The 22,764-nt window shown below is 47.1% G+C and overlaps 1 protein-coding gene across 6 annotated transcripts in view; it reads left to right on the top strand.

The window, feature by feature from the left end:
• The window catches only part of LOC142243730 (uncharacterized), a 1,240,762-nt gene that overhangs the window by 1,106,552 nt on the left and 111,446 nt on the right, over positions 1 to 22,764 (top strand). Inside the window, exon 2 of one of the 6 annotated variants that reach the window (XM_075315932.1) lies at positions 11,098 to 11,365. The exons of the other annotated variants lie outside the window; for them this stretch is intronic. The gene's annotated coding sequence lies outside the window, so the exon portion shown is untranslated. The remainder of the gene's footprint in view (positions 1 to 11,097; positions 11,366 to 22,764) is intronic. 6 annotated transcript variants of the gene reach the window in all.

Genomic DNA, 22,764 nt, shown 5'->3' with positions numbered 1-22,764 from the left:
GCCAATTTATGTCTTGCTAAATTCTACTAAAAATGGGGCTGAAAGCCCGTACTTACGAAGCGCTCACTGATATCCTAATCAGGCACGAATACTAATATTCTTTATAGCAAGATACTATTTATTTTAATAGCACATGAATATATATATAGTCAATGGTACATAGGCATAAGAACTATAGTCATAGAAACTTATACAATAACAGAAATATGCATCAACATTACCGTTATGTTGTAGCAATCCTTTCACATCGGAGGGAACTCGAGTTAAGATAAGGAATCAACATGGCATCTTGCATCACAGGAACAGTGCGTACGTACACTTCAATGTCCTGGAAGGTCTTCCCTACCTTAAGCGAGTTCCGTGTATATTTTATAGGAAAATATTGTAGGTTGTGTCTAAATGGTCACCAGCATATGACAGCTGAGTCATGTTCATGTAACTTGACCACAAAATGTTGTAGGTAACGGCAGCTTCCTGCACATTTCCAGCACATCCTGTCAGTTGACAACTGGCTGACCACAGTTTGACCAGTATTAGTGAAATATTGCAATGAGCCGTAAATTTCATCCTTAAAACTGTCTTTAAGCTAACCACAAGTTTCCTGTAAGTGGAACTGTAAATGTTACTTCCTTATTATCTAAAACTGCTTCAAGACATGTATTCCTTGGCATTAGTGAAATATTATCCAAAGGACATCTTCTTTGATACTGAATTATTGATGGATCAAATAATATCTGGGATCACTCCTATCTTTTGATCATGATCCCTATCTAATAGTCATTCAAACTTCAGTCATATCACATTGGTATCACACATATCAGCTGTATGGCCAGACATTTACTCTGTGAGCCTTGTTCTAAGCACTGTACACTAGCATATCAGCTGTATGGCCAGACATTTACTCTGTGAGCCTTGTTCTAAGCACTGTACCCTAGCATATCAGCTGTATGGCCAGACATTTACTCTGTGAGCCTTGTTCTAAGCACTGTACCCTAGCATATCAGCTGTATGGCCAGACATTTACCCTGTGAGCCTTGTTCTAAGCACTGTACCCTAGCATATCAGCTGTATGGCCAGACATTTACTCTGTGAGCCTTGTTCTAAGCACTGTACCCTAGTATATCAGCTGTATGGCCAGACATTTACTCTGTGAGCCTTGTTCTAAGCACTGTACACTAGCATATCAGCTGTATGGTCAGACATTTACCCTGTGAGCCTTGTTCTAAGCACTGTACCCTAGCATATCAGCTGTATGGCCAGACATTTACCCTGTGAGCCTTGTTCTAAGCACTGTACCCTAGCATATCAGCTGTATGGCCAGACATTTACCCTGTGAGCCTTGTTCTAAGCACTGTACACTAGCATATCAGCTGTATGGCCAGACATTTACTCTGTGAGCCTTGTTCTAAGCACTGTACCCTAGCATATCAGCTGTATGGCCAGACATTTACCCTGTGAGCCTTGTTCTAAGCACTGTACACTAGCATATCAGCTGTATGGCCAGACATTACTCTGTGAGCCTTGTTCTAAGCACTGTACACTAGCATATCAGCTGTATGGCCAGACATTTACTCTGTGAGCCTTGTTCTAAGCACTGTACCCTAGCATATCAGCTGTATGGCCAGACATTTACTCTGTGAGCCTTGTTCTAAGCACTGTACACTAGCATATCAGCTGTATGGCCAGACATTTACTCTGTGAGCCTTGTTCTAAGCACTGTACCCTAGCATATCAGCTGTATGGCCAGACATTTACTCTGTGAGCCTTGTTCTAAGCACTGTACCCTAGCATATCAGCTGTATGGCCAGACATTTACCCTGTGAGCCTTGTTCTAAGCACTGTACCCTAGCATATCAGCTGTATGGCCAGACATTTACTCTGTGAGCCTTGTTCTAAGCACTGTACACTAGCATATCAGCTGTATGGCCAGACATTTACTCTGTGAGCCTTGTTCTAAGCACTGTACACTAGCATATCAGCTGTATGGCCAGACATTTACCCTGTGAGCCTTGTTCTAAGCACTGTACACTAGCATATCATCTGTATGGCCAGACATTTACTCTGTGAGCCTTGTTCTAAGCACTGTACCCTAGCATATCAGCTGTATGGCCAGACATTACTCTGTGAGCCTTGTTCTAAGCACTGTACACTAGCATATCAGCTGTATGGCCAGACATTTACTCTGTGAGCCTTGTTCTAAGCACTGTACCCTAGCATATCAGCTGTATGGCCAGACATTTACTCTGTGAGCCTTGTTCTAAGCACTGTACACTAGCATATCAGCTGTATGGCCAGACATTTACTCTGTGAGCCTTGTTCTAAGCACTGTACCCTAGCATATCAGCTGTATGGCCAGACATTTACTCTGTGAGCCTTGTTCTAAGCACTGTACCCTAGCATATCAGCTGTATGGCCAGACATTTACCCTGTGAGCCTTGTTCTAAGCACTGTACCCTAGCATATCAGCTGTATGGCCAGACATTTACTCTGTGAGCCTTGTTCTAAGCACTGTACACTAGCATATCAGCTGTATGGCCAGACATTTACCCTGTGAGCCTTGTTCTAAGCACTGTACACTAGCATATCAGCTGTATGGCCAGACATTTACTCTGTGAGCCTTGTTCTAAGCACTGTACCCTAGCATATCAGCTGTATGGCCAGACATTTACTCTGTGAGCCTTGTTCTAAGCACTGTACCCTAGCATATCAGCTGTATGGCCAGACATTTACTCTGTGAGCCTTGTTCTAAGCACCAGGGCTGTGGAGTCGGAGTCGGAGTCGTGGAGTCGGAGTCGGAGTCGGAGCTCATTTTGGTGGAGTCGGAGTCGGTATAAAATGCACCGACTCCGACTCCTAAAATATATAATAAATTGGGGACAGGAGTGCAATGCAGAATGTGCTGAATATTTTACTAAATAATAACATTTAGTATAATGCTTATATTTAAGTGAAAAATTTATTGTAGTATAATGTGAACATCAGACATTTAATTGTTTTTATGATACAATAATCAAGATATTTGGATAGAACATAAAATATTTATTGGATACAACTTTAGAACACAAAAAACTAATAAATTGTAAATATGTAATATTATATATATATACACAGTGTATATACACACATAAGATATATATGTAATCTACTGTATATTACATAGTGTATTACATATTTACAATTTATTACAGTTTTTTGTGTTCTAAAGTTGTATCCAATAAATATATTTTATGTTCTATCCAAATTTCTTGATTATTGTATCATAAAAATTATTAAATGTCTGATGTTCACATTATACTACAATAAATTTTTCACCTAACTATAAGCAATATATGTAGGAGTCGGAGTCGGAGCCGGAGTCGGAGTCGGTGCAAGAGAATTTGAGGAGTCGGAGTCAGAGTCGAAGGTTTGGCTTACCGACTCCACAGCCCTGCTAAGCACTGTACCCTAGCATATCAGCTGTATGGCCAGACATTTACCCTGTGAGCCTTGTTCTAAGCACTGTACCCTAGCATATCAGCTGTATGGCCAGACATTTACCCTGTGAGGCTTGTTCTAAGCACTGTACACTAGCATATCAGCTGTATGGCCAGATATTTACTCTGTGAGCCTTGTTCTAAGCACTGTACCCTAGCATATCAGCTGTATGGCCAGACATTTACCCTGTGAGCCTTGTTCTAAGCACTGTACCCTAGCATATCAGCTGTATGGCCAGACATTTACTCTGTGAGCCTTGTTCTAAGCACTGTACACTAGCATATCAGCTGTATGGCCAGACATTTACCCTGTGAGCCTTGTTCTAAGCACTGTACACTAGCATATCAGCTGTATGGCCAGACATTTACCCTGTGAGCCTTGTTCTAAGCACTGTACCCTAGCATATCAGCTGTATGGCCAGACATTTACCCTGTGAGCCTTGTTCTAAGCACTGTACCCTAGCATATCAGCTGTATGGCCAGACATTTACCCTGTGAGCCTTGTTCTAAGCACTGTACCCTAGCATATCAGTTGTATGGCCAGACATTTACTCTGTGAGCCTTGTTCTAAACACTGTACACTAGCATATCAGCTGTATGGCCAGACATTTACTCTGTGAGCCTTGTTCTAAGCACTGTACCCTAGCATATCAGCTGTATGGCCAGACATTTACTCTGTGAGCCTTGTTCTAAGCACTGTACCCTAGCATATCAGCTGTATGTCCAGACATTTACTCTGTGAGCCTTGTTCTAAGCACTGTACCCTAGCATATCAGCTGTATGGCCAGACATTTACCCTGTGAGCCTTGTTCTAAGCACTGTACACTAGCATATCAGCTGTATGGCCAGACATTTACCCTGTGAGCCTTGTTCTAAGCACTGTACACTAGCATATCAGCTGTATGGCCAGACATTTACTCTGTGAGCCTTGTTCTAAGCACTGTACCCTAGCATATCAGCTGTATGGCCAGACATTTACTCTGTGAGCCTTGTTCTAACCACTGTACCCTAGCATATCAGCTGTATGGCCAGACATTTACCCTGTGAGCCTTGTTCTAAGCACTATACCCTAGCATATCAGCTGTATGGCCAGACATTTACTCTGTGAGCCTTGTTCTAAGCACTGTACCCTAGCATATCAGCTGTATGGCCAGACATTTACTCTGTGAGCCTTGTTCTAAGCACTGTACCCTAGCATATCAGTTGTATGGCCAGACATTTACTCTGTGAGCCTTGTTCTAAGCACTGTACCCTTGCATATCAGCTGTATGGCCAGACATTTACTCTGTGAGCCTTGTTCTAAGCACTGTACACTAGCATATCAGCTGTATGGCCAGACATTTACCCTGTGAGCCTTGTTCTAAGCACTGTACCCTAGCATATCAGCTGTATGGCCAGACATTTACCCTGTGAGCCTTGTTCTAAGCACTGTACCCTAGCATATCAGTTGTATGGCCAGACATTTACTCTGTGAGCCTTGTTCTAAGCACTGTACCCTAGCATATCAGTTGTATGGCCAGACATTTACTCTGTGAGCCTTGTTCTAAGCACTGTACCCTTGCATATCAGCTGTATGGCCAGACATTTACTCTGTGAGCCTTGTTCTAAGCACTGTACCCTAGCATATCAGCTGTATGGCCAGACATTTACTCTGTGAGCCTTGTTCTAAGCACTGTACCCTAGCATATCAGCTGTATGGCCAGATATTACCCTGTGAGCCTTGTTCTAAGCACTGTACCCTAGCATATCAGCTGTATGGCCAGACATTTACTCTGTGAGCCTTGTTCTAAGCACTGTACCCTAGCATATCAGCTGTATGGCCAGACATTTACCCTGTGAGCCTTGTTCTAAGCACTGTACCCTAGCATATCAGCTGTATGGCCAGACATTTACTCTGTGAGCCTTGTTCTAAGCACTGTACACTAGCATATCAGCTGTATGGCCAGACATTTACCCTGTGAGCCTTGTTCTAAGCACTGTACCCTAGCATATCAGCTGTATGGCCAGACATTTACCCTGTGAGCCTTGTTCTAAGCACTGTACACTAGCATATCAGCTGTATGGCCAGACATTTACTCTGTGAGCCTTGTTCTAAGCACTGTACCCTAGCATATCAGCTGTATGTCCAGACATTTACCCTGTGAGCCTTGTTCTAAGCACTGTACCCTAGCATATCAGCTGTATGGCCAGACATTTACTCTGTGAGCCTTGTTCTAAGCACTGTACACTAGCATATCAGCTGTATGGCCAGACATTTACTCTGTGAGCCTTGTTCTAAGCACTGTACCCTAGCATATCAGCTGTATGGCCAGATATTTACTCTGTGAGCCTTGTTCTAAGCACTGTACACTAGCATATCAGCTGTATGGCCAGACATTTACCCTGTGAGCCTTGTTCTAAGCACTGTACACTAGCATATCAGCTGTATGGCCAGATATTTACTCTGTGAGCCTTGTTCTCAGCACTGTACCCTAGCATATCAGCTGTATGGCCAGACATTTACTCTGTGAGCCTTGTTCTAAGCACTGTACACTAGCATATCAGCTGTATGGCCAGATATTTACTCTGTGAGCCTTGTTCTCAGCACTGTACCCTAGCATATCAGCTGTATGGCCAGACATTTACCCTGTGAGCCTTGTTCTAAGCACTGTACACTAGCATATCAGCTGTATGGCCAGATATTTACTCTGTGAGCCTTGTTCTCAGCACTGTACCCTAGCATATCAGCTGTATGGCCAGACATTTACCCTGTGAGCCTTGTTCTAAGCACTGTACACTAGCATATCAGCTGTATGGCCAGACATTTACCCTGTGAGCCTTGTTCTAAGCACTGTACCCTAGCATATCAGCTGTATGTCCAGACATTTACTCTGTGAGCCTTGTTCTCAGCACTGTACCTAGCATATCAGCTGTATGGCCAGACATTTACTCTGTGAGCCTTGTTCTCAGCACTGTACACTAGCATATCAGCTGTATGGCCAGACATTTACCCTGTGAGCCTTGTTCTAAGCACTGTACCCTAGCATATCAGCTGTATGGCCAGACATTTACTCTGTGAGCCTTGTTCTAAGCACTGTACCCTAGCATATCAGCTGTATGGCCAGACATTTACCCTGTGAGCCTTGTTCTAAGCACTGTACACTAGCATATCAGCTGTATGGCCAGACATTTACTCTGTGAGCCTTGCTCTAAGCACTGTACCCTAGCATATCAGCTGTATGGCCAGACATTTACTCTGTGAGCCTTGTTCTAAGCACTGTACCCTAGCATATCAGCTGTATGGCCAGACATTTACTCTGTGAGCCTTGTTCTAAGCACTGTACCCTAGCATATCAGCTGTATGGCCAGACATTTACCCTGTGAGCCTTGTTCTAAGCACTGTACCCTAGCATATCAGCTGTATGGCCAGACATTTACCCTGTGAGCCTTGTTCTAAGCACTGTACCCTAGCATATCAGCTGTATGTCCAGACATTTACTCTGTGAGCCTTGTTCTAAGCACTGTACACTAGCATATCAGCTGTATGGCCAGATATTTACTCTGTGAGCCTTGTTCTCAGCACTGTACCCTAGCATATCAGCTGTATGGCCAGACATTTACCCTGTGAGCCTTGTTCTAAGCACTGTACCCTAGCATATCAGCTGTATGGCCAGACATTTACTCTGTGAGCCTTGTTCTAAGCACTGTACCCTAGCATATCAGCTGTATGGCCAGACATTTACCCTGTGAGCCTTGTTCTAAGCACTGTACACTAGCATATCAGCTGTATGGCCAGACATTTACCCTGTGAGCCTTGTTCTAAGCACTGTACACTAGCATATCAGCTGTATGGCCAGACATTTACCCTGTGAGCCTTGTTCTCAGCACTGTACCCTAGCATATCAGCTGTATGGCCAGACATTTACTCTGTGAGCCTTGTTCTAAGCACTGTACCCTAGCATATCAGCTGTATGGCCAGACATTTACCCTGTGAGCCTTGTTCTAAGCACTGTACCCTAGCATATCAGCTGTATGGCCAGACATTTACTCTGTGAGCCTTGTTCTAAGCACTGTACACTAGCATATCAGCTGTATGGCCAGACATTTACCCTGTGAGCCTTGTTCTAAGCACTGTACACTAGCATATCAGCTGTATGGCCAGACATTTACTCTGTGAGCCTTGTTCTAAGCACTGTACCCTAGCATATCAGTTGTATGGCCAGACATTTACTCTGTGAGCCTTGTTCTAAGCACTGTACCCTTGCATATCAGCTGTATGGCCAGACATTTACTCTGTGAGCCTTGTTCTAAGCACTGTACACTAGCATATCAGCTGTATGGCCAGACATTTACCCTGTGAGCCTTGTTCTAAGCACTGTACCCTAGCATATCAGCTGTATGGCCAGACATTTACCCTGTGAGCCTTGTTCTAAGCACTGTACCCTAGCATATCAGTTGTATGGCCAGACATTTACTCTGTGAGCCTTGTTCTAAGCACTGTACCCTAGCATATCAGCTGTATGGCCAGACATTTACTCTGTGAGCCTTGTTCTAAGCACTGTACCCTTGCATATCAGCTGTATGGCCAGACATTTACTCTGTGAGCCTTGTTCTAAGCACTGTACCCTAGCATATCAGCTGTATGGCCAGACATTTACTCTGTGAGCCTTGTTCTAAGCACTGTACCCTAGCATATCAGCTGTATGGCCAGATATTACCCTGTGAGCCTTGTTCTAAGCACTGTACCCTAGCATATCAGCTGTATGGCCAGACATTTACTCTGTGAGCCTTGTTCTAAGCACTGTACACTAGCATATCAGCTGTATGGCCAGACATTTACCCTGTGAGCCTTGTTCTAAGCACTTTACCCTAGCATATCAGCTGTATGGCCAGACATTTACCCTGTGAGCCTTGTTCTAAGCACTGTACACTAGCATATCAGCTGTATGGCCAGACATTTACCCTGTGAGCCTTGTTCTAAGCACTGTACCCTAGCATATCAGCTGTATGTCCAGACATTTACTCTGTGAGCCTTGTTCTCAGCACTGTACCCTAGCATATCAGCTGTATGGCCAGACATTTACTCTGTGAGCCTTGTTCTCAGCACTGTACCCTAGCATATCAGCTGTATGGCCAGACATTTACCCTGTGAGCCTTGTTCTAAGCACTGTACCCTAGCATATCAGCTGTATGGCCAGACATTTACCCTGTGAGCCTTGTTCTAAGCACTGTACACTAGCATATCAGCTGTATGGCTAGACATTTACCCTGTGAGCCTTGTTCTAAGCACTTTACCCTAGCATATCAGCTGTATGGCCAGACATTTACCCTGTGAGCCTTGTTCTAAGCACTGTACACTAGCATATCAGCTGTATGGCCAGACATTTACCCTGTGAGCCTTGTTCTAAGCACTGTACCCTAGCATATCAGCTGTATGTCCAGACATTTACTCTGTGAGCCTTGTTCTCAGCACTGTACCCTAGCATATCAGCTGTATGGCCAGACATTTACTCTGTGAGCCTTGTTCTCAGCACTGTACCCTAGCATATCAGCTGTATGGCCAGACATTTACCCTGTGAGCCTTGTTCTAAGCACTGTACACTAGCATATCAGCTGTATGGCCAGACATTTACCCTGTGAGCCTTGTTCTAAGCACTGTACCCTAGCATATCAGCTGTATGGCCAGACATTTACCCTGTGAGCCTTGTTCTAAGCACTGTACCCTAGCATATCAGCTGTATGTCCAGACATTTACTCTGTGAGCCTTGTTCTAAGCACTGTACCCTAGCATATCAGCTGTATGGCCAGACATTTACTCTGTGAGCCTTGTTCTAAGCACTGTACACTAGCATATCAGCTGTATGGCCAGACATTTACTCTGTGAGCCTTGTTCTAAGCACTGTACACTAGCATATCAGCTGTATGGCCAGATATTTACTCTGTGAGCCTTGTTCTCAGCACTGTACCCTAGCATATCAGCTGTATGGCCAGACATTTACCCTGTGAGCCTTGTTCTAAGCACTGTACCCTAGCATATCAGCTGTATGGCCAGACATTTACTCTGTGAGCCTTGTTCTAAGCACTGTACCCTAGCATATCAGCTGTATGGCCAGACATTTACTCTGTGAGCCTTGTTCTAAGCACTGTACCCTAGCATATCAGCTGTATGGCCAGACATTTACCCTGTGAGCCTTGTTCTAAGCACTGTACACTAGCATATCAGCTGTATGGCCAGACATTTACCCTGTGAGCCTTGTTCTAAGCACTGTACACTAGCATATCAGCTGTTTGGCCAGACATTTACCCTGTGAGCCTTGTTCTCAGCACTGTACCCTAGCATATCAGCTGTATGGCCAGACATTACTCTGTGAGCCTTGTTCTAAGCACTGTACCCTAGCATATCAGCTGTATGGCCAGACATTTACCCTGTGAGCCTTGTTCTCAGCACTGTACCCTAGCATATCAGCTGTATGGCCAGACATTACTCTGTGAGCCTTGTTCTAAGCACTGTACCCTAGCATATCAGCTGTATGGCCAGACATTTACCCTGTGAGCCTTGTTCTAAGCACTGTACCCTAGCATATCAGCTGTATGGCCAGACATTTACCCTGTGAGCCTTGTTCTAAGCACTGTACCCTAGCATATCAGCTGTATGGCCAGACATTTACTCTGTGAGCCTTGTTCTAAGCACTGTACACTAGCATATCAGCTGTATGGCCAGACATTTACCCTGTGAGCCTTGTTCTAAGCACTGTACCCTAGCATATCAGCTGTATGGCCAGACATTTACCCTGTGAGCCTTGTTCTAAGCACTGTACCCTAGCATATCAGCTGTATGGCCAGACATTTACTCTGTGAGCCTTGTTCTAAGCACTGTACCCTAGCATATCAGCTGTATGGCCAGACATTTACTCTGTGAGCCTTGTTCTAAGCACTGTACACTAGCATATCAGCTGTATGGCCAGACATTTACTCTGTGAGCCTTGATCTAAGCACTGTACCCTAGCATATCAGCTGTATGGCCAGACATTTACTCTGTGAGCCTTGTTCTAAGCACTGTCCACTAGCATATCAGCTGTATGGCCAGACATTTACTCTGTGAGCCTTGTTCTAAGCACTGTACACTAGCATATCAGCTGTATGGCCAGACATTTACCCTGTGAGCCTTGTTCTCAGCACTGTACCCTAGCATATCAGCTGTATGGCCAGACATTTACCCTGTGAGCCTTGTTCTCAGCACTGTACCCTAGCATATCAGCTGTATGGCCAGACATTACTCTGTGAGCCTTGTTCTAAGCACTGTACCCTAGCATATCAGCTGTATGGCCAGACATTTACTCTGTGAGCCTTGTTCTAAGCACTGTCCACTAGCATATCAGCTGTATGGCCAGACATTTACTCTGTGTGTAGGAGGGTTTTTGTATTGTATATTTATATTGTGGATTAACCATATTGATTCCTGACGGGACTGCTTTACTATGCCTCTGGCTTTTTAAGTGTTTTTACTATGTTTTCTTGTGTGCCTCACTTCTAGTGTTGAGATATGTGATTTACTCCTTTGCAATAACGTCTCTTTCTGTATATATTGATGGTGCTGTGATCCTTTTTGGTATACCTTTTCTCTTTTTTACATTTTACTGGGAAGAGGAGAAGAGTCGGCTTAAGCTGATCGATTGCTTTCACCCATCATCATACGCTACATCAGCAATATGGAAGAGAATCCTCATGGTCTCCTGCAACACATGCCACATGTCTACGGATCTGCCGCACCAAAAACCAACTTCAGCTGTCAAACGTGCAAACTTGTTGCCCTCTTAGAGGAAAAGGTGCAGGGACTGTGAGAAAGAAGAGCAACGCTGAAGCTAAAGAGGACTTCTTGGACGAAGCAGAAGCAACAATTCAGGATACGAAAAGTGAGAAAAGCTTCAGAACACATATGAAACGCCTGCGTCGGGGCTTGCAGGGCTCGCACGGTCACCGGGCCGGTGGTATTCGGGGTCAGGCTGTGAGTGGCCCGACCCGGGATGGGGACGGGGGATGCTTGCAGTGCCACCCGTGGTTTGCGGCCAGGTGTTCAGCCGCCACTGCGCAGTCTCTCTCCGGGGCAGGTGTTACGGGCAGCTGGATGGAATCGCTCCCCACGGGTGGAGGTTTATGAGACCCAGGGCAACAGTCCTCAGGGACACCGGGGGCACAGGGCGGCGGCATTACTCACAGCAGTCACGGAGTGCGGTTCCAGTTGTTCTTTATTAAGAGTCCGTTCCACATCGCACCCGGGTGCTGGTCCTCGCCGCCTGTAGCCTTTGGTTGGTCCCGGGCAGGTAGAAGGAAGAGGCCGGTGGAGTGATCTGGGGGTCCCTCTCTCTTTCGGTGCGATAATGCTATCCCCGTGGCATGGAGCATCTTGGGGACCCGTTGCCATTCTGTCTGTCTCTCTTCCAGTAGCGGACACCAACCGCCACCGGGTACAACTTTCTCCAGGGATCCCCAGTCCTCAGCTCCATTCCCTTCCTCTAGGTGTTATCAGCCCTGGTCTCGTGGCATCTCCTCAGCAGGAGCTGTCCTGTGTAAGGCTATGTGCGCACGTTGCATACAGTACTGCAGAAATTTCTGCAGCAATCTGAAGAGCACACGTGCGCTTCAAATCGCTGCAGAAAATGTCCGTAGTGAAAAAAAAAATAAAAGCTGATTCCATGCGCTCTGCCTGCAGCTCCTCCCATAGACAGAACAGGGGCTGCCGGCAAAGCGCAGGAAAGAAGTGACATGTCACTTCTCAGAACGCGCGCTCCGGGCAGCAGTAGAAGCGCTGCGCTCTAAGACGCCACGTGCGCACGGCCCCTGCACAATCTCCATAGATTATGCAGGGGACGCAGGACGCATGCAATTACGCAGCGCTGCAGAGCGCAGCGTAACTGCATGAATTACGCACACGTGCACACATAGCCTAAGTCTGCACTCCTCTGCAGCCTCTGACGTTCTGCACCAAACTCACTCCTATTCAGGCCCCTCCCCTTGGTTGTCATGGAGACCTGCCTGTGTCCAGCCTCCTGCTCATTAACGAGACGGGGTGAGTCATGGACTCAAAACTTCATGCTGCAAAAGCTATTAACTCCTTCCTGCCAGTGTGATGTGAGTGTAGGTTGTGGGGACTCTTCTTCCTCCTGCCCGGGAAAAATGGGGTAACATTTAATACCCTGTAACAACCCAGTTGCAGGGGCTTTACACATACAGAGGCTGAAAAGTGGACACATGTGACCAAAAGAAGCCAGCGGATCAAGTGGTCGTCACCAGCCACAGCTTACAACCAGTATGAAGCCTCATGCTGGAGAAGGAAAATGCCACAGCTCAGGATGATACGTATCTACAAGAGAAGACACACCATCAACAAAAGCGGAAACAAAAGACACGCAAAACACTCAGGAGTAGAGATGAGCCGCCCCCTAGAGTTCCAGTTCGGTTCGTCGAACACCTTCAAACCCCATTGAAAACAATGGCAGACGAACACATAAAAACACATTATACATGTACACATATAGTTAATAAACATTGCCATTACACTTACCGATCCCTGCGACGCGTCCTGCACTCTGTTTCCTGCCGCTCTTCCTTCCGATCATCGTTGCGTCCTCCCGGTAATCAGCACCGATGATAGGACCTATCGTTACGTCAAAATAGCCATGTGATCAGTCACGTGTGTATTATCTCATTGGCTACAGACTGGTCACATGGCTAGACGTCATGCTAGGTCCTGTCAGTGCATCTCTCCGGTACGCGGTGCTCCTTTGTGCATCTCCGTGTACCAGCGAGATGCTCTGGCACACGGTCGACTCCCCCTTCCTGCATGTCGGCGCTCTTTACAGAGTCAGCCCACATGCAAGGACTAGATGCCACAGCCGGTGAATTGCAGCACTGGGAATCACGTGATCGGAGCACCGTTGCTATGGTAACCCATCTGTCAGCGGTGACGTCACCGCTTACAACCCGCAGCCTCTGCTCACTTTCACTGGGTGATTAGACTGCACGGGAGCAGCAGCATTCTTCCTCCCATGCAGTGCTGTCTGATGTAGCAGAGCTACATGGGTTGAAGGAGAAAGAAGACAGAAGAGCAGGATCGTGGAGGGATAAGAGTGAGTAATAAACATGGAGTCTCTAATGTGTCTCTGTGTTTATTTCTATTAAAGTATTTTTTCTCTGTGTGGTGTCTTTTTTTTTTTAACCCTTTATTGGAGATTCTTAATGGCCGGGTCAAACTTGCCTGACATTAAGAATCTCTGGCTTAATACTAGCTAGTAAAACAAAGCTAGTATTAACTCATTATTACCCAGCGAGCCACCCGGCTTCAGGGCTGCTGGAAGAGTTGGATACAGCGCCAGATGATGGCGCTTCTATGAAAGCGCAATTTTCTGGGGCGGCTGCGGACTGCAATTTGCTAGCAGAGGGGCCCAGAAAGTTCGGGCAATCACCAGCTGCCTAGTTTTACCTAGCTGGACACAAAAATGGGGCGAAGCCTATGTCGATTTTTTTTTTTTTAATTATTTCATGAAATTTATGAAATAATTAAAAAAAAAGCTTCCTTATTTTTTTAGTTTCCAGCCGGGTACAAATAGGCAGCTGGGGGTTGGGGGCAGCCGTACCTGCCTGCTGTACTTGGCTAGCATACCAAAATATGGCGAAGCCCACATCATTTTTTTGGGGAGCAAAAAACTCCTGCATACAGTCCTGGATTGAGTATGCTGAGCCTTGTAGTTCTGCAGCCATCTTCTGGCGCTGTATCCAACTCTTCCAGCTGCCTTGGTGATGGGTGGCTCACTGGGTAATAATGGGGTTAGGGCTAGCTGTATATTATCAACTGACACGAAATTCATGGTGTCACGCCAATATTAGACATGGCCACCATGAATTTCTAGTACAGATAAAAAAAAACACAACACACTGAAAAATATTTTTATTAGAAATAAAACACAACACAATTAGTGACTCCATCTTTATTGAAATAAAGAACCCCCCTCCGCAGTAATCCTGGGTCAAGGGTCCCGCGCCGTCCAATCCTGATCCAATATTATCTGATTGGTTTGCTGGAAGGCAAGGCAATCATATGATGTGTCAGGTTCAAGGTCCTGAATCACATGACACAGCAGCTGATTGTATAAACAGCTTTTATACAATCAGCTGATGCATCAGTGCAAAAAAAAAAACAAAAAAAAACTACACACTTCTGTGCAGACTCCTGTCCAACAGCAGCAGCTGATAGTTTAGCCGGCCAGGCGGTAAAATGCCGGCCTCACTGCTCGACTTATAGTGTCAGCTGATTCCGTTGAGGTGACCGCATCAGCTGATCATCACCAGGTCTGAGAGAGAGGAAAGAGGGAGAAAAGAGAAGAGAGAGAGGAAGAGAGAAGAGAGAGAGACAAAAGAGAGAGAAAAGAGAGAGAGAAAAGAGAGGAGAGAGAGAAAAGAGAGGAGAGAGAAAAGAGAGGAGAGAGACAAGAGAGAGAGAGAAGAGAAGAGGAGAGGAGGGAAAGAGAAGAGGAGAAGAGAGGAGAGAGAGAAGAGAAGAGAGGGGGAGAGAAGAGAGAGAGGAGAGAGAGGAAGAAAGAGAGAGAACAAGAGAGAGAAAAAGAGACAAAAAGAGAGAGAGACAGAGAGAGAGATGAGAGAGAGAGATAGAGGAGAGAGCAATGCAGCCTCATTCCATGAACTGCTCCGATTTAGAGGTGTGGCCCGCGGCTTACAGCTGATGTCCGGCTCCTCCCCTCAGTGCATAATAAAATTAAATTATAATTATAAATAAATAATTATAATTTAAAATTAAAAATAAATTAAATTCTTTACCGGGATAGCCGGTACTTGAACTCGTGAACGAATGCTCCCTAGGCAGTAGCTCTACCCATTGAGCCACTGCCTCTAATGAGAAGCATAGGAAGATTTGGTTATCTTGACCTCTGCATTGCAGAGTGAAGTCTCCAGTGACAGTGCGGCTCACTTCAGGTGCTGTTTGGAGAGGACACAGAGCGCTCGTGTTCTACGCGGCTCCCTGTCATCTTCATGTAGCAGAGCTGACAGTGTCGTGTGAATTACTTTGGACCTGCATTGTTGTTTGGGGATTAATAAAGAGGTAAATGAGGTGTTTTTTTGTCTTTTATTCCAAAAAAAGGATTTTTCGCTGTGTGTGTTTATTTACTTTTACTTACAGGTTAATCATGGAAGGTATCTCGGGGAGACGCCTGCCATGATTAACCTCGTTATTACCTCGATTGCCACCGCACCAGGGCAATTCGGGATGAGCTGGGTAGAGTCCTGGGACTGTCACATATAATGGATGCGGCAATTCTGGGCGGCTGCTGGTTGATCTTGTTAGGGTGGTGGGCTCCCCATAACGTGGCGCTCTCCATTCTGACAATACCAGCCTCCAACCGTGTGGCTTTATCCAGGCTGGTATCAAAATTGGGAGGGGACCGCATTTTTTTTATTATTATTTATTTATTTTACTGCACGATATAGACCCGCCCTCCGGCGGCTGGAATTGGTTGCAGTGACTCAGCTGTCACTCATCGTGGGGGGGTGTCTGCCTGCAACCAATCATGGGCGCCGGTGGGCGGGGAAGGCACGGAATACCTGATTGAATAATGAAGCGGCAGCCATTTTCAAAAGAGGAAAGGCCGCCGGAGATTTGTGACAGCCGTGCAGTGCCGCGCCCGTGATCGGTCAGTAGGAAAGGAGAGGGATTGTGCTGGGGACGCAGGATGCATTCGGATACGCAACGTGCGCACATACTTACTGTGAAAAGCCACACTTTTGGTGATCGAACCGTTCTCGAACTTAACTCGAACTGTCGAACTTTAAGCAAATCGTTCAAGTTCATCGAACGACTCGAACACCCCCCAAAATCACTCGAACATGAAATTGGCGAACCGTTCAACTTGAACATCGCTCAAGTCTACTCAGGAGCAACAAGCCGTGCGTCCAGAAAGAAGAGAAGATTGGTAGTTATGGGCGACTCAATACTAAGAGGCACGGAGGCAACTATCTGCAGGCCGGACATGACTGCACGAGAAGTATGCTGCCTACCAGGAGCAAAAATCAAGGATGTGGCCAACAAGATACCAACTATCTGCAAGCCGGACATGACCGCACGAGAAGTATGCTGCCTACCAGGAGCAAAAATCAAGGATGTGGCCAACAAGATACCAACTATCTGCAGGCCGGACATGACTGCACGAGAAGTATGCTGCCTACCAGGAGCAAAAATCAAGGTTGTGGCCAACAGGATACCAACTATCTGCAGGCCGGACATGACCGCACGAGAAGTATGCTGCCTCCCAGGAGCAAAAATCAAGGATGTGGCCAACAGGCTACCAACTATCTGCAGGCCGGATATGACCGCACGAGAAGTATGCTGCCTACCAGTAGCAAAAATCAAGGATGTGGCCAACAGGCTACCAACTATCTGCAGGCCGGATATGACCGCACGAGAAGTATGCTGCCTACCAGTAGCAAAAATCAAGGTTGTGGCCAACAGGATACCAACTATCTGCAGGCCGGACATGACCGCACGACAAGTATGCTGCCTCCCAGGAGCAAAAATCAAGGTTGTGGCCAACAGGATACCAACTATCTGCAGGCCGGACATGACCGCACGAGAAGTATGCTGCCTACCAGGAGCAAGAATCAAGGATGTGGCCAACAAGATGCCAACTATCTGCAGGCCAGACATGACCGCACGAGAAGTATGCTGCCTCCCAGGAGCAAAAATCAAGGATGTGGCCAACAAGATACCAACTATCTGCAGGCCAGACATGACCGCACGAGACGTATGCTGCCTCCCAGGAGCAAAAATCAAGGATGTGGCCAACAGGATAACAACTATCCGCGGATCCAAGGACGACCACCCATTCCTACTGATACATGTAGGCATAAACAACACGGCAAGAAATGACCTACCAACTATCTGCAGGCCGGACATGACCGCACGAGAAGTATGCTGCCTCCCAGGAGCAAAAATCAAGGATGTGGCCAACAGGCTACCAACTATCTGCAGGCCGGACATGACCGCACGAGAAGTATGCTGCCTCCCAGGAGCAAAAATCAAGGATGTGGCCAACAAGATACCAACTATCTGCAGGCCAGACATGACTGCACGAGAAGTATGCTGCCTCCCAGGAGCAAAAATCAAGGATGTGGCCAACAAGATAACAACTGTCTGCAGGCCGGACATGACCGCACGAGACGTATGCTGCCTCCCAGGAGCAAGAATCAAGGATGTGGCCAACAAGATACCAACTATCTGCAGGCCGGACATGACTGCACAAGAAGTATGCTGCCTCCCAGGAGCAAAAATCAAGGATGTGGCCAATAAGATACCAACTATCTGCAGGCCAGACATGACCGCACGAGACGTATGCTGCCTCCCAGGAGCAAAAATCAAGGATGTGGCCAACAGGATAACAACTATTCGGATCCAAGGACGACCACCCATTCCTACTGATACATGTAGGCATAAACAACACGGCAAGAAATGACCTACCGACTATCTGCAGGCTGGACATGACTGCACGTGAAGTATGCTGCCTCCCAGGAGCAAAAATCAAGGATGTGGCCAACAGGCTACCAACTATCTGCAGGCCGGACATGACCGCACGAGAAGTATGCTGCCTCCCAGGAGCAAGAATCAAGGATGTGGCCAACAAGATACCAACTATCTGCAGGCCGGACATGACCGCACGAGACGTATGCTGCCTCCCAGGAGCAAAAATCAAGGATGTGGCCAACAAGATAACAACTGTCTGCAGGCCGGACATGACCGCACGAGACGTACGCTGCCTCCTAGGAGCAAGAATCAAGGATGTGGCCAACAAGATACCAACTATCTGCAGGCCGGACATGACCTCACGAGAAGTAGGCTGCCTCACAGGAGCAAGAATCAAGGATGTGGCCAACAAGATACCAATTATCTGCAGGCCGGACATGACTGCACAAGAAGTATGCTGCCTCCCAGGAGCAAAAATCAAGGATGTGGCCAATAAGATACCAACTATCTGCAGGCCAGACATGACCGCACGAGACGTATGCTGCCTCCCAGGAGCAAAAATCAAGGATGTGGCCAACAGGATAACAACTATTCGGATCCAAGGACGACCACCCATTCCTACTGATACATGTAGGCATAAACAACACGGCAAGAAATGACCTACCGACTATCTGCAGGCTGGACATGACCGCACGAGAAGTATGCTGCCTCCCAGGAGCAAGAATCAAGGATGTGGCCAACAGGCTACCAACTATCTGCAGGCTGGACATGACCGCACGAGAAGTATGCTGCCTCCCAGGAGCAAGAATCAAGGATGTGGCCAACAAGATACCAACTATCCTCGGATCCAAGGATGACCACCCATTCCTACTGATACATGTAGGCCCAAACGACACGGCATGAAATGATTGCCAACTATCTGCGAAGACTTTGAAATTCTGGGGAAGAAAATAAAGGAACGGAACGTACAGTTTGTTTTCTCATCAATCCTCCCAGTCGATGGTCATGGCATCAGAAGATGGAATAGGATACTAGAGGGGAACAACTGGCTACGAGGATGGTGCAGGCAGCAAGGATTTGGATTCTTGGACCACGGAGTGAATTACCTCTACGATGGACTTCTCGCAAGAGACGGGATACACCTCACAAAACCTGGGAAACACACGTTCACCAGAAGGCTTGCCACACTCATCAGGAGGGCTTTACACCAGAAGAAGAGGGGATGGGAGAAAAGACAGCAGACAAGAACATGCAGCAGAAGGACAAACTAATCAAGGATACTAGATGCCGTAGAGGACCCAAGACAGGGTACTAAGACGGAAGCTAAGAAAAGGGGAGCAAAACCTCCTTCCTGCATGCTGACCAATGCAAGAAGCCTGACCAATAAGATGGAAGAACTGGAGCTGGTAATGTATGAGGAAAAATACGACATAGTAGGAATAACTGAGACATGGTTAGATGACAGCTATGACTGGGCGGCTAACCTGCAAGGATATGAATTGTTTAGGAGGGATCGTAAAAAAAGGAAAGGGGGTGGAGTCTGTCTATATATAAAGTCCAGGGGGTGGACTCTGTCTATATATAAAGTCCAGGGGGTGGAGTCTGTCTATATATAAAGTCCAGTTTAAAGCCCAGACTAAGAGAAGATATACAAGAGGGAAATGAAGAGGTGGAGTCTCTATGGGGGGAGATACAAGGAGGGAAAACTAACAGTAAAATCCTCATAGGGGTTTGTTATAAGCCACCAAATATAACAGGAACCACTGAAAATGTATTATTGAAACTAATAGACAAAGCAGCAAATCACAATGAGGTGATTATTATGGGGGACTTCAACTACCCCGATATAGACTGGGAACCTGAAACCTGCGTATCTCAGAAAGGAAAGCGGTTTCTGTCACTAACCAAGGATAATTATTTGTCACAACTTGTGCCGGGCCCAACTAGGGGGACAGCCCTTCTGGCCCTACTAGAGGGACAGCCCTTCTGGCCCAACTAGAGGGACAGCCCTTCTGGCCCAACTAGAGGGACAGCCCTTCTGGCCCAACTAGAGGGACAGCCCTTCTGGCCCAACTAGAGGGACAGCCCTTCTGGACGCTGGATAGGGGGACAGCCCTTCAGGCCCAACTAGAGGGACAGCCCTTCAGGCCCAACTAGAGGGACAGCCCTTCAGGCCCAACTAGAGGGACAGCCCTTTTGGCCCAACTAGAGGGACAGCCCTTCTGGAGGCCGGATAGGGGGACAGCCCTTCAGGCCCAACTAGAGGGACAGCCCTTCAGGCCCAATTAGAGAGACAGCCCTTCAGGCCCAACTAGAGGGACAGCCCTTCAGGCCCAACTAGAGGGACAGCCCTTTTGGCCCAACTAGAGGGACAGCCCTTCTGGCCCAACTAGAGGGACAGCCCTTCTGGAGGCCGGATAGGGGGACAGCCCTTTAGGCCCAACTAGAGGGACAGCCTTTCAGGCCCAACTAGAGGGACAGCCCTTCAGGCCCAACTAGAGGGACAGGCCTTCAGGCCCAACTAGAGGGACAGCCCTTCAGGCCCAACTAGAGGGACAGCCCTTGAGGCCCAACTAGAGGGACAGCCTTTCTGCCCCAACTAGAGGGACAGCCCTTCAGGCCCAACTAGAGGGACAGCCCTTCTGGCCCAACTAGAGGGACAGCCCTTCTGGAGGCCGGATAGGGGGACAGCCCTTCAGGCCCAACTAGAGGGACAGCCCTTCAGGCCCAACTAGAGGGACAGCCCTTCAGGCCCAACTAGAGGGACAGCCCTTCAGGACCGACTAGAGGGACAGCCATTCTGGAGTCCAGATAGAATCTCATAAGTCATGGTGGATGACCACCTAGGGAACAGTGACCACAATATAATACAATTCCACTTGTCCTTCAGTAAGGTGCCTTGGAGGAGGGTTAGAAAAATGCTGCATTTCAGGAAAGCAAAGTTTGATCAGCTTAGAAAGGACCTCTGCCGGATTGATTGGGACAATGTCCTCAAAAATAGGAGCACAGAAAATAAATGGGAAATGTATAAATCGGTATTAAACACCCACTGCGAGCGAGCCATACCATACGGGAATAAAAGGGCTAGGAACAGGAGAAAACCAATGTGGCTAAATAAGGATGTAAAAGGGGCAATGAATAATAAGAACAAGGCATTTAAGAAGCTAAAACAAGAAGGCAGCGAAGAAGCATTAAAAATATATAGAGAAAAAAATAAAATGTGTAAAAACAAATATATTTACAAACGTGGAAACTGAGAGACTCATTGCTAAGGAAACAAATCCCAAACTATTCTTTAGGCCCCCTTCACGCGTCCATGAAACACGTGCGTGTTAGGTCCGTTTCTGTATGTACCGGAGACACGGACATACGTGCTCCAATGTTTTTTAATGTTTGTAGTTACACGTGCGTTATTCTGTACGGTGCGTGTGTTCGTGTGCGTGAAACACATGTGTATCCGTTTTGCACGGATGCATGTCCGTTTTCTGCACGGAACACGCACACACGCACCCAATGAAAGTCTATGGGTCCATGAGCACACGTATATGACACGGATGCATCTCCGTATGCTCCGTGTACGTTTTGTGCTTTTTTCTAGCAATGTCGGCTATTCTTTCTTTTTCTGTTTATGTCAGTCAATCTCCCTCAGTCCGTCGGTCGGTCTCTCTCTGTCCGTCGGTCGGTCTCTCTCTGTCCGTCGGTCGGTCTGTCTCTCTGTCCCTCTCTCAGTCTGTCGGTCGGTCTCTCTGTCTGTCGGTCTCTCTATGTCTTGTCTGTCCATCTCTGTCTTGTCTGTCCCTCTCTTAGTCTGTCAGTCAGTCTCCCCCCTCTCTCATACTCACTGTTCCCCGATCACCAGCGCAGCGCTGCACAGCTGTTAAAAAAACTTTGGCGGCTTTTACTATTTTGAAAAAGCCGGCCGCTCATTAATCAATCTCGTATTCCCTGCTTTCCCCGCCACTGACGCCTATGATTGGTTGCAGTGAGACACGCCCCCACGCTGAGTGACAGCTGTCTCACTGCAACCAATCACAGCAGCCGGTGGGCGGGTCTATATTGTGCAGTAAAATAAATAATTAAATAATTTAAAAAACCGGGGTGCGGTCCCCCCCCAATTTTTATACCAGCCAAGATAACGCCATACGGCAGAAGGCTGGTATTCTCAGGATGGGGAGCCCCACATTGTGGGGAGCCCCCCAGCCTAACAATATCAGCCAGCAGCCGCCCAGAATTGCCGCATCCATTAGATGCGCTTCCCGATTTGCCCTGGTGCGTTGGCAATCGGGGTAATAAGGAGTTAATGGCAGCCCATAGCTGCCACTAAGTCCTAGATTAATCATTGCAGGCGTCTATGAGACACCCCCAATGATTAACCTGTAATTTAAAGTTAATAAACACACACAACGAAAAATCCTTCATTTGCAATAATAAACACTAACAAATACCCTCGTTCACCAATTTATTAAGCCCCAAAAACCCATCCATGTCCGGCGTAATCCAGGGAGGTCCCGCGTCGCTTCCAGCTCTGCTACATGAAGGTGACAGGAGCTGCAGAAGACACCGCCGCTCCTGACAGCTCCACGCAGCAACTGAGGTGAGTAGCGTGATCAGCTGAGCTGTCACTGAGGTTACTCGCGGCCACTGCTGGATCCTCTAACTGTGACAGCAAGTCGCCCGGGTGACAGCGATAAAGTCACAGGTGATTTGCGGTCTCGGGTGGAGGACTCCAGCTAGCCGCGGGTAATCTGAGTGACAGCAGCGCTAATCGCACTGCTCACTTCAGTC

The sequence above is a fragment of the Anomaloglossus baeobatrachus genome, chromosome 6 (assembly GCF_048569485.1).
Source record: "Anomaloglossus baeobatrachus isolate aAnoBae1 chromosome 6, aAnoBae1.hap1, whole genome shotgun sequence".
In the NCBI taxonomy this organism is placed as follows: Eukaryota; Metazoa; Chordata; class Amphibia; order Anura; family Aromobatidae; genus Anomaloglossus; species Anomaloglossus baeobatrachus.
The sequence above is the reverse complement of the archived record's forward strand: the minus strand, read 5'-3'. Positions and strand labels throughout refer to the sequence as shown.